Genomic DNA, 11,046 nt, shown 5'->3' on the forward strand with positions numbered 1-11,046 from the left:
GGTTCATGTAACAAAACCCTGTTTCGAAAATGAGCAGGGGAGTTCTCCATGGTGTCCTGGCCAATATTTATCCCTCAACCAACATCACTAATGTTATGTATGTAATAACTCGATAGACTGAATACTGTAAACTAACACCTGTACAATACAAATCTGGCTCTGCTTTATTAGGGCCCAGAGTGATTACATTACATGATGGCTTGCCTTTTATACCTGGGCCGCACGTGCATACAGCCCAATGACCTCCGACAGTGGCGCCACCTGGTGGCTAGTAACCCCAAGCATACATACATGATAATATCTCCCTTTAAGATATTAGTAACAGTCTTTTTACAAATTGAGACAGTCCAGAGCTTTGGCTCCCGAGTTGATCGTCTCAGTTCAACTTCTGCCCTGGGCGAGCGTTCTGAGTCTGTTATGACTGGGGGCTGGGTAGCCGATCCGGTGGGAGTGGCAATGACCATGTCAGGGATTGAAAGTCCAGATTCATTGATGACAGCGGAGTCCTCTGATGACTGAGGGTAGGTTGGTTGGTCACTGATTGTGTCTTCCTCAGACTGTTCCGGTTCATCCGTGTGCCGCAGCTTTATCTGATCAACATGTTTCCTGCATGTCTGCCCATTCTTGAGCTGTTGCCATCCTTGGCCATAACAGTACCGGCGATCCAATTGGGACCTTGACCATTATTTAGTATATACACAGGATCGTTAACAAAAATGTCGCGTGACACAGCAGCACAATCATGACACCACTGCTGACTTTGACGTCTGTATTCAACATGATCGTTCAAGTCAGGGTGGACAAAAGAGAGCTTGGTGTTGAGACCTCTCTTCATCAATAGTTCAGCAGGGGGGACCCCGGTAAGCGTGTGGGGCCTTGTCCTGTAACTAAGCAATATGCATGACAAGCGAGTCTGCAGTGAACCTTGAGTTGCATGTTTCATACTCTGCTTGATGGTTTGGACAGCACGCTCTGCTTGACCATTAGATGGAGGTTTGAATGGTGCTTGTAATGTATGAATAAAGAGTCTGACCAGATACTGTGAGCTCAAAGTAAAGTGTGACCTTAGTCTTTTATTGCAGGTCTCCATAGTGCCTCTCCAGACTTTGAGGCTTCCTTAAGTACAGGTGCTCCTAAGGGATTGTGGGAACTCTTCGGACTCCAGGGGATGAGCCCTCTGGTGGTTAAACAAGATATTTACAGGTTTACATATATAACAGTGCTGACATCACATGTTTGATACCATTGAGTTTCATGAACTCTTGAAACTCCAGACTAGTGAAACAAGGTCCGTTGTCGCTTACAACGATGTCAGGCAGACCATGAGTGGCAAACATGACACGAAGGCTCTCAATGGTAGCTGTGGATGTACTGGATGACATGATTATACACTCTATCCACTTGGAATATGCATCCACCATAACTAAAAACATCTTTCCCAGGAAGGGCCTTGCTCAAATCATGATGGCCTTGCTCAAATCCAGCATCTCCACCGCCAGTAGCTTATGCAGGATCAACTCGTGGTTGATGCTGATTACAAAGAAGTCCCGCAGCATGTCTCCCAACACATTTTCGAACTTACACGGTCCAGCTAGACGTCTTAGGTAAGCAACGAATTCCGACACATCCTGGCCCTCAGAACGAAGGTGCTTGTAGAATCGATATCGTGAGACGATGATGCCTTCTTCTGGTTTGAGATGGTCATGTACCAGAGCACACAATTCCTCATAATCCTTGTCCATTAGACTTGCAGGCAAGAGAAGATTCTTTATGAGTCCATAGATTTTCGGATCGCAAACCGTGAGGAAGACCGCCCTGCGCCTAACTGCATCAGTGGGTTCCTCCATTTTGTTGGCCACGAAGTACTGGTCCAGGCGAGCTACAAAATATGTCCAGTCCTCTCCCTCCACAAATCTCTCCAGAATTCCAATTGTGCTCATTTTTGCTTGCGAAGGTTCTTAAGTTACCTTGTCGCCAAATGTTATGTATGTAATAACTCGATAGACTGAATACTGTAAACTAACACAGATACAAACCTGGTTCTGCTTTATTAGGGCCCAAAGTATTTACATTACATGATGGCTTGCCTTTTATAGCTGGGCTGCACACACTTGCATACAGCCCAATGACCTCCGACAGTGGTACCATTTGTTGGATAGTAACCCCAAGCATACATACATGACAACTAAAACTGATGATCTGGAATTATCACATTGCTGGTTGTGGGAGCTTGCTGTGCGCTAATTGTCTGCCACTTTTTCTACATTACAACAATGGCGATGCTCCAAAAGTTGAAGCACTTTGGGCTGCGAAGCACTTTGGGACATCCTGAGATAGTGAAAGGCACTATATAAATGCAAGTTCTTTGGTGGTTGCAGATGCCTCATCTAGATGGTGATTGGAGCGACAGAGGCAACCCGTGTTTAGTGAGGGATATCCAGTCTCTACATATGGGCACTGAAGCTCAAGATAAAAGATCATTACAGGCCACATAATCCTCATTTCTACACAGAATCGTATTTCAAATCGAGCCGACAGCTCATTTCACAGCTTACGGAATCATTTTGTGAGATTCATTTCCTTGTCCAGAATGCTTTATTTTTGTTATATTCTTAATTCAGTCCCGCCCTCCTTCCCTAAAAGCTTGATTATTAATATTTCTGCTTGGTCGGCCTTGAAAATGATTTAAAAAGTGAATCAAGCCTTAACTTATTGGTGACAAGCTGGCTCATGTCAGTCTTCACCAGGCGCCCAATATATCACCCATTACTGCTACACTCCAGGGTTTGCACTGTGCTGGGCACCACAATCCGTCAAACCTAGACTAGCGAGTGGAAACTCGACCAAACCACAAAGCAGATGCAGCTTCGAAATGAGCTCGACTGTGGTTGATGAAGTCAAGGGTGTTTTGTCAGATGGAGGACAGGCACTGGCTGAGCTGAAAGATGGGCTGATAACAAACCTGAGACGATGAACTCTGGTTAGCAAGTCTCTTAAGTGGCTGAGCTAGATGGAAAACACTCATTGGCTGAAGCCTGTAATTGCTAGCTGGCGCACGTATATAGCGCCGATTCGCCTCCCGCCAGCCAATACCTTGTTTACACTGCTTGGCTTCCAATCAAGTTTTCACGCCCAGTTGAGTACAGTGAGCACAGAGTTTCGATGGGGCCATTACATTTCAAATGGCATGATACTTTCTCAAACTACTCGAAACAAATATATATATATATATATCTGTCTTTGAAGGTCCCAGGTGTCAGACATAGCCCACATTAGCAGTTTTTAACCCAAGGTTGGCATGAGCCCGGCGTTATACACCTACGCTGCATCAGATTGAAGGGTATGAGACCAATGTTCACCCAAGGTACATGGCCACCCATTAATCGGGAGGTCCTGTGCAGACCATGCATCCAAAGGGACCGCACACGAGAATAAAAATGAGAGGGAGCATTGTGCGAGGCTGCCTTGCTCGGGGAAACTCTGACTGCTACCCTCCGGAATCACCTTCAACAGCAAAAACTTGCATTTATTTAACACCTTTAATGTAGCAAATCCCCGCACGGCGCTTCATAGGAGATAATGACTCCAAGCTACGCAAGGAGCTATTAGCGCAGGTGACCAAAAGCTTGGTCGAAGAGGTAGGTTTTAAGGAGCGCCTTATAGGGGAAGAGAGTGGTAGCGGGGCACCGATGTTTAGGGAGGTAATTCCGCAGCTTAGGGCTGAGGTAGCTGAAGGCACGGCCGCCAATGGTGGGGCGATTAAAGTCGGGGATGCTCAGAGGTCAAAATTGGAGCGTGGCTATCTCGGCGGGTTGTAGGGCCGGAGGAGGTTACAGAGGCAGGGAAGGGTGAGGCCATGGAGGGATTTGAAAACAAGGATGAGACTCAGGCCATTTAGGGCCCAGGTCACGGCTAGACGGTATGGCTGCCAATGGTGGGGCAAAGGAAATAAGGGATTACACAAGGGAGATCAAACAAGCACCTGACAATGAAGTTATACTGTATCTTAAGGAGCGTGCGGCAAACCAGTCCCACCCACTTCAATGACTATCTGTCCCACCTTGACAGAGACCGTAATTCCCGTATTGGTCTGTTCAGTCACCTAATAACTCACTTTTAGAGTGGAAGTAAGTCTTCCTCGATTTCGAGGGACTGCCTATGATGATGACTGTATCTTTTGCATTGTTGCTAACTGGACTAGCAGTATCACTGAATTCTGAAGTTCCGTTTAGACAATGATTTTTCACTTGGTGAATGCACATTGGTTTTCAGTCGTATCAGAAGGTCCAAGTTTTCATCTCCGACCTGTGATGATTCGACTGACGTCAGCCAGGACTGATACAGTTGGGGACTACAATAGATCTCAGCACTCCTGAGCAAGGGAGATGAAAGACAGTCAGAGTTCTTACTCCTGTACTTTCTAGTTACCTGTGCTGGGTCATCTGAAGAGCTATGAGGAGTGAGCTTGGCTGTGTTGACTAATGTGCCGAAATATTGGTTAGTTGGGGTTACATGAAGACTTGCTTCTCAGGTCAAGTATTTGAATGGTGTCGTTGGAACTTCAGGAAGAGAAGAGATGAATTAAAAGAAAGCAAGGCTTGAATCTATATTTACAGCCAATGAAGTACTTCTGAAGTGTAGTCACTGCTGTAATGTAGGAAACGCGGCAGCCAATTTGCGCACAGCAAGCTCCCACAAACAGCCACGTGATAATAACCAGATAATCAGTTTTAGTGATGTTGGTTGAGGGATAAATATTGGTCAGAACATCGGGGATAACTCCCCTGCTCTTCTTCGAAATAGTGACAATGGGATCTTTTACACATGAGAGAGCAGACGGGGCCTCGGTTTAATGTCTCATCCGAAAGACGGCACCTCTGACAGTGCAGCACTCCCCCAGCACTGCACTGGGAGTGTCAGCCTAGATTTTATTTCTGGAGTGGGACTTGAACCCACAATCTTCTGACTCAGAGGCGCGAGTGCTACCACTGAACATTGGTTGGAAGGGCAATTTGAAAGATATTTTATATAACAGAAATTATTATTATTAATTTATAACAATAAAAAACAGGGAGCTGGCATTTTGGTGTTTTCTTCAATGTATTTATTTGAATTGTGCTATAGTACACTCCTGTAAACTATGTTTTAAAATGTCAATGAAAACTAAGGACATATGCCAACAAATAATGAGTGAGGCTGCTGGTATTATGGAAAGACTTGCATTCTATAGTGTCTTTCATGACCTCAGGATATCTCAAAGCACATTACAGCCAATAAAACACCTTTGAAGTGTAGTCACTGTTGAAACGTGCCTGCCAATTTGTGCACAGCAAGCTCCCACACACACCCGTGAGATAAAGAAAGAATCATATAATCTATATTTTGGTGGTTTGAGTTGAGGGATAAATGCTAGGCAGGACTCTGGGATAACTCCCCTGCTCTTCTTCGAAAAATGTCATGGGTCCTTTTACATCCAGTCGAGAGAGCAGTCGGGGCCTCGGTTTAATGCCTCATCCAAAACGCGGCACCTCTGACAGTACAGCACTCCCGCAGCACGGCACTGGAGTGTCAGCCTAGATTAGGGGCTCAAGTTGTTCTCGAGCCATCTGGTGGATGGCTGATGTATATTACAATTTTAAAAAAATTGTTGGAGCAGGCCGGGGAGCAGAAGGAGCAGAGTGGTGGCATACTGCTCCAGGGGGCAGCACCTGTTGGAGCAGGAGAGCAACGACAGTGATGAGGGCAACTGGATTGGATGTCGGCAAGATCCAGGTCAGTGATTGGAGCGTGGGCAGGTACAGCAGGAGCAGTGAGGTCGGGCGAAGGAGCGGCGAGAGATTGTAGAGGGACGTGACGGGGCCCAGGAGAGGAGTGAGTTTGGGACCCAGAAGAGGCGAAGGCCCAGGGGCAGCACGGGGCCAGCCCACACTGCGATATGTGTGCGCACTAGGTCCGTGCAGCAGAGCTGGTCTCCAATCGTCTTGGTTAACCCTTGCTTCTGGACCAAGACCTAGCTCTGTCAAGCCCGTGTGATGGCTGGTGTGCAATGGCCACCACACGTTAAAAAGATCCATGCACAGGCATCTTCCATCCTTCAAGATTTAGTTCGGGACCCGGAATATTAGGTCCTTCATTGAAACATCTGTGAACTTTTTGGCATGGAAGCAAGTCATCCTCGATTCAAGGATTGCCTATGATAACAATAAAGCATGTTCTGTGCAGTTCTTACCCAGAAACCATGTTGTGCAGTTCTCTGTAACGCTGCATCTCAAGATATCACAGAATTCGGCGACATGGTTTCGGATTCCCTCAATGAAGTTTCTGTTGGAGGATAATCCTGCCAACCGACGGAGGGACTGTTAGAGCTCTTCATTTTGCCGAAAAACTTAAAAATCCGAGGTAAATTTTGAGCACACCTGGCTAAACTGTCGACGTTGCCAGAGTCCAGATGGCCGCACCTTTGGGAATAATAGGGCACTTGGGCGAGTTCCATCATGATCAAGAGACTTTTGGAGCATAAGTAGTCAGCATTATTGACAGAGATATTATCGGCCCCATTCTTTTACATGTCCTCAAATGTCCTCAAATATCCTTTAATGTCCTCAAATGTGCTCAAATGGCCTTTAAAGCGAACTATGAACTCACATAAAGCACACTGTGTAAAACGCAGCCTTCTCTCAAAATCCTTTTGTGAACTCAACTTCTGATCCGTTTTTCAAAATGGCGCCTTTACCACTGGATGCGTCGTGGATCTGAGCAGGTAAGACTTCAGTTTTCAGGGCGTTTTTTTTGGCCGGCGGTAAAAATGGAGGTATCGGCGAAATTACCGGCGGCAGTAATTTTTGCCGTTGCACACCGATTGACGTCATAAAAACGGTGAAAAAAACAGGTGGGTGGTATTTTTTACAGCCGGCATATAACCACTGACGAATTTTCCGCTGGCGGTAAATTATTATATCCACGGTAAAAAGGCGGTAAAACGGCGGTAAATGGGCGGAATGCTGATGAATTTCCAGACCATTATCATTTTGGACTCGCTCAGGATCGAGCTTTGCGTGATCGCTTTGTGTGTGGATTGAAAAAATGAACGTATCAGAAGTAAATTGTTAATAACCCCAACTTGACTTTTGATTTAGCTTGTCAGGTAGCTATGTCGATGGATATGGCCGACCGACACTCCCGAGAATTTTGCGCCATTTCCAGTCCTCAGACAGCCGAGGTGAATTGACTGCAGGCTAAAAGTAAAAGGCCATTGGGCCCCAAGGCCTCAGCAACTGGCCAAGGCAACAGCGCATTGAAGTCGTGCTATCGGTTCCGGGGACAACTCGTCGCTCAAAGTTGTCCACATGCGAAGGCAGAGTGTTTCTACTGCAAGAAAACTGGGCATCTTGTGATGGCGTGCCAATAGAAGAAGGAACCGACTTGCAATGCTTGAAGTAGAAATCGGCAGACACTGCATAGCGTTGAAGAGAAGCAACAGGATGAGGAGTTTCTGGAGAGTCACGTCATCAGGAGTACGAAGGTATCTAACAGCGAATCGTGACATATCGTCATCCAAGTAGACATCGCAGGGACCAAGCTACCCATGGAAATCAACAACCGTGAGCATTATACCGGAATCGCTATATCGAGACAAGTTGCGTGATTATTGACCAGAGAAATCGAAGGTCAAGCTGCAAGGCTATTCAGGGGAGCAAATCCCTGTAGCAGGAAGTGTCACCATACCAGTGAAATACAAGGATCAGTATCAGAGCTTGTCTCTCATAGTGGTGGCAGGAGACAAGCCTGCCTTGTGATAGGTAGAAATTGGTTGGAATCAATGAAGCTGGATTGGAGTGGGATTTTTCGTGCGGAAGCAAAATTTGCAGCAAAAGATGATGTCATCAAGCAGTATCCGAAGGTGTTCTACGAAACAGGCAGTCCGATCCAAGGTTTCAAGGTGAGTGTCAGAGTGCAGAAGTACGCAAGGCCAGTTTACTGCAAGCCTCATCCTGTACCATATGCACTCGAGGAGAAAGTTGAGCAAGAACTCAAAAGCCTAGCCACTGAGAACATTATCTCTAAGATAGATCTAAGTAATTGGGCTACACCCATTGTTGTTGTACCTAAGTCAGATAGTAAGGTAAGGTTGAGGTTCTAGAGAGTAATCTACCCAATACGTTGCCAAATGTAGAAGATTTGTTCACAACACTGACAGGTGGCCAGATCTTTTCAGGTCTAAATTGTTAGGAGATCTTCATGGCCAGCACCTGGGAATGTGCTTGACCAAGAGTTTTGCACGCAGCTATTTATGGTGACCAGGTTTAGATAAAGAGATAGAGTACATCGTCAGTCAGTGTACAACATGTCAGTCGATGAGCAAGAAACCATCATCAGTACCATTACAGCCATGGAAATGGCCTTTCAGGGTGTGGCAAAGGTTACATGTAGATTTTGCTGAGCGAGAAGAACAGTAATTGTTCATTGCGATGGATAGTTATTTGAAGTGGGTCGAGGTGTTTCCGTAGCAGAAAATAGCATCAAGCAAAACACTAGGGGTTAGAACCTCCACTTTTGAGCTTATTGCTCAAAAATGGGCGTTATTTCCAGTGTGGGCGTTAAAAAAGGGTTTTCAGATCGCCGGCTTCTCGCCCATTCTCAAAACACCTAATTTCCATTTTTGAAAATGGGCATTACCGCGAGCGATATCAAATGGATGGTTGCATTAAATTTGTTTGACCTTCTGCCATAAAGTGTGGCCGTCCTTAGCAATGGCATGGCAATGCTCGATTCCCGAGATCCAGAGGTCAAGGGTCATCATGACATGCGCATAAGAGGAGACAGAGAGAGAGGGAGCTCAGAGGGATTGAAAGCGTATGTGGCTGTGGTGTGTGCTTGTCTGGCTGTTGTGGGAGGCATGAGGGAGATTCACCAGCAGCAAAAAGCCTACTAAGCACCAAGAACATAATTGGCACCGAGTTTTTGTTCAACAAATGAGATATAACATGGAAGGGATGGAGGAGGCCCTGGAGCTGGTAGCCAGGAACACTGGTGGCAGAGGGCTCCCAGTGGTCCCGGAGCGTGGCATTGCACCACAAGGTGCCGCACCCCGATTACCAACCACACATGAGAGCCAGGAGCAACATCTTGCTTCTGGTTCGGAGCATGTTCCCACCTCGGACCGTTCTCTCCCGTATCCGTCCAATCAGTGCTTCGGCCATCACCCCCCACCCAATGAAGCATCGCCTGAGGACCTCTTCACCTCCTCGGCCAGGCGTATTGGAGTCAGGACAGGAAGGGGTAGAGATAGGGAGGAGAAGCGGGGTGGGGGGGGGCGGATGGGGCAGGGTTGGTTTGTATAGACATACTGATGAAGGGTTGGTTTGTGATTTCAGACTAATGTTCGGTTTAAATGTTTTTTTAACAAAACCTTGTAGCACATTGGCTCAGATAGCTGCACCAATACACACTGGTGATTCCTTAACATCAAAGGGTATAATCACACTTAACTTCAATCAACGTAAACTTTAACTGTCACCAAGGTGATGCCCACCATTGATGTATAAACTGCACACCAAGCAGTGTGTCAGTCTTGTAAATAACACCAATGTTCTTTCAGGCAAAGCGATCATTGATGAGCTCCTGACGTAAGGCTCTTGCAGCTGTCATGCCACCATGGGCCCTTTCATGCGGTCTACAGGGGGGTGGGGGCATGGCTTCAGCATCAGCCTGATTGTCTGGGCCGATGTCAGCGTCTGTCTCCTTGTCATCCTCTTCCTCTCTCTGGTGAGGTGGACTGTCAGACTCCTCAGGCATTTCTTGTCCCCTCCTGATAGCCAAGTTATGCAGCATGGAGTACACCACCACAAATTGAGCTATCTGCTCAGAGTGGTATTGGAGCTCGCCTCCTGAGTGGTCTAGGCATCTAAAGCGCTGCTTCAGCACTCCAATGGTTTTCTCCACGATATTGCGAGTTGCTCGATGGCTCGCATTGTATCGCCTCTCGGCTTCGGTGTGGGTGTCATGCAGGGGGGTCATCAGCCAGGTGGCAAGGCCATATCCTTTGCCACCAAGCATCCAGCATTGACCATGTGGCTGATTGTTAAACAAGTCAGATACAATGCTCTCAGGCAGGATGTGAGCATCATAGATGCTGCCCAGAAATTGAGCATTCACTGCCAGTATAATTTGCTGGCGGTCGACAACCAGTTGTACATTCAGGGAGTGGAATCCCTTGCGGATCCTGAAAACCTCAGCATCCTGAAAAGGTGCCCGTATCGTGATGTGCGTACAATCTATTGCTCCCTGCACCTTGGGGAAGTTTGCAATTCTGGAGAATCCTGGAGCCCTCTCACTCTGTGCCTCCCTGATCATAGGGAAGCTGATCAAGTCCCTCCTGCATCAGTGAACTGTCTAATGCAGCGATGTGTGGCATGCTGAGAAAGTCCACAAGTGTCTCCAGCTGTGGCCTGAAAAGAACCCGAGGCGTAGAACGACAGTGCCGCAGAAACTTTGACCTTGACGGACAGTGCAGTACTGATGGTGCTGGCAGGCTGCAGATCTGCCCTTATCAGCTAGCATACATCAGTGATAACCTCTTTGTGGAAGTGCAGTCTCCGAAGGAAGATGGTGTCGGGCAAGTCGAGGTAAGAATGCTTCTTCTTGTACTTGCAGGGGGTATAACGTCTGGTCCTCCTCATCTGTCTGTCACGTCTTACATTGGTCACATAATGCAGTAGAGCATTCCTTCGGCGATGTCGAGTCTGCTGCATGTAATTGGTCACCAAGAGAGGGTGAGAAAGGACAGGCCCTATTGCAGTAGCTCTCTGTTTTCCACCGATTGGTCACAAACAAGGAATGTCCCAATGAAGACACCTCTTCAATTCCAATCGGTCACAGTGTGGTCAAGATGTTTTTACAGATGTTCACATCAACTCCAACGACCTGCAGAGTACATCCAAACTTCGCCGAGGTTGAAGCACAGCAGCCTTTTAAAGGACGCGACATGTGATCTAGAACATAGCGTCCATAACGCTGTGATTAGTTCCAGTTAGTTCCACTTTTTCT

Source organism: Pristiophorus japonicus, chromosome 21 (genome assembly GCF_044704955.1).
Source record: "Pristiophorus japonicus isolate sPriJap1 chromosome 21, sPriJap1.hap1, whole genome shotgun sequence".
NCBI classification, from domain to species: domain Eukaryota; kingdom Metazoa; phylum Chordata; class Chondrichthyes; family Pristiophoridae; genus Pristiophorus; species Pristiophorus japonicus.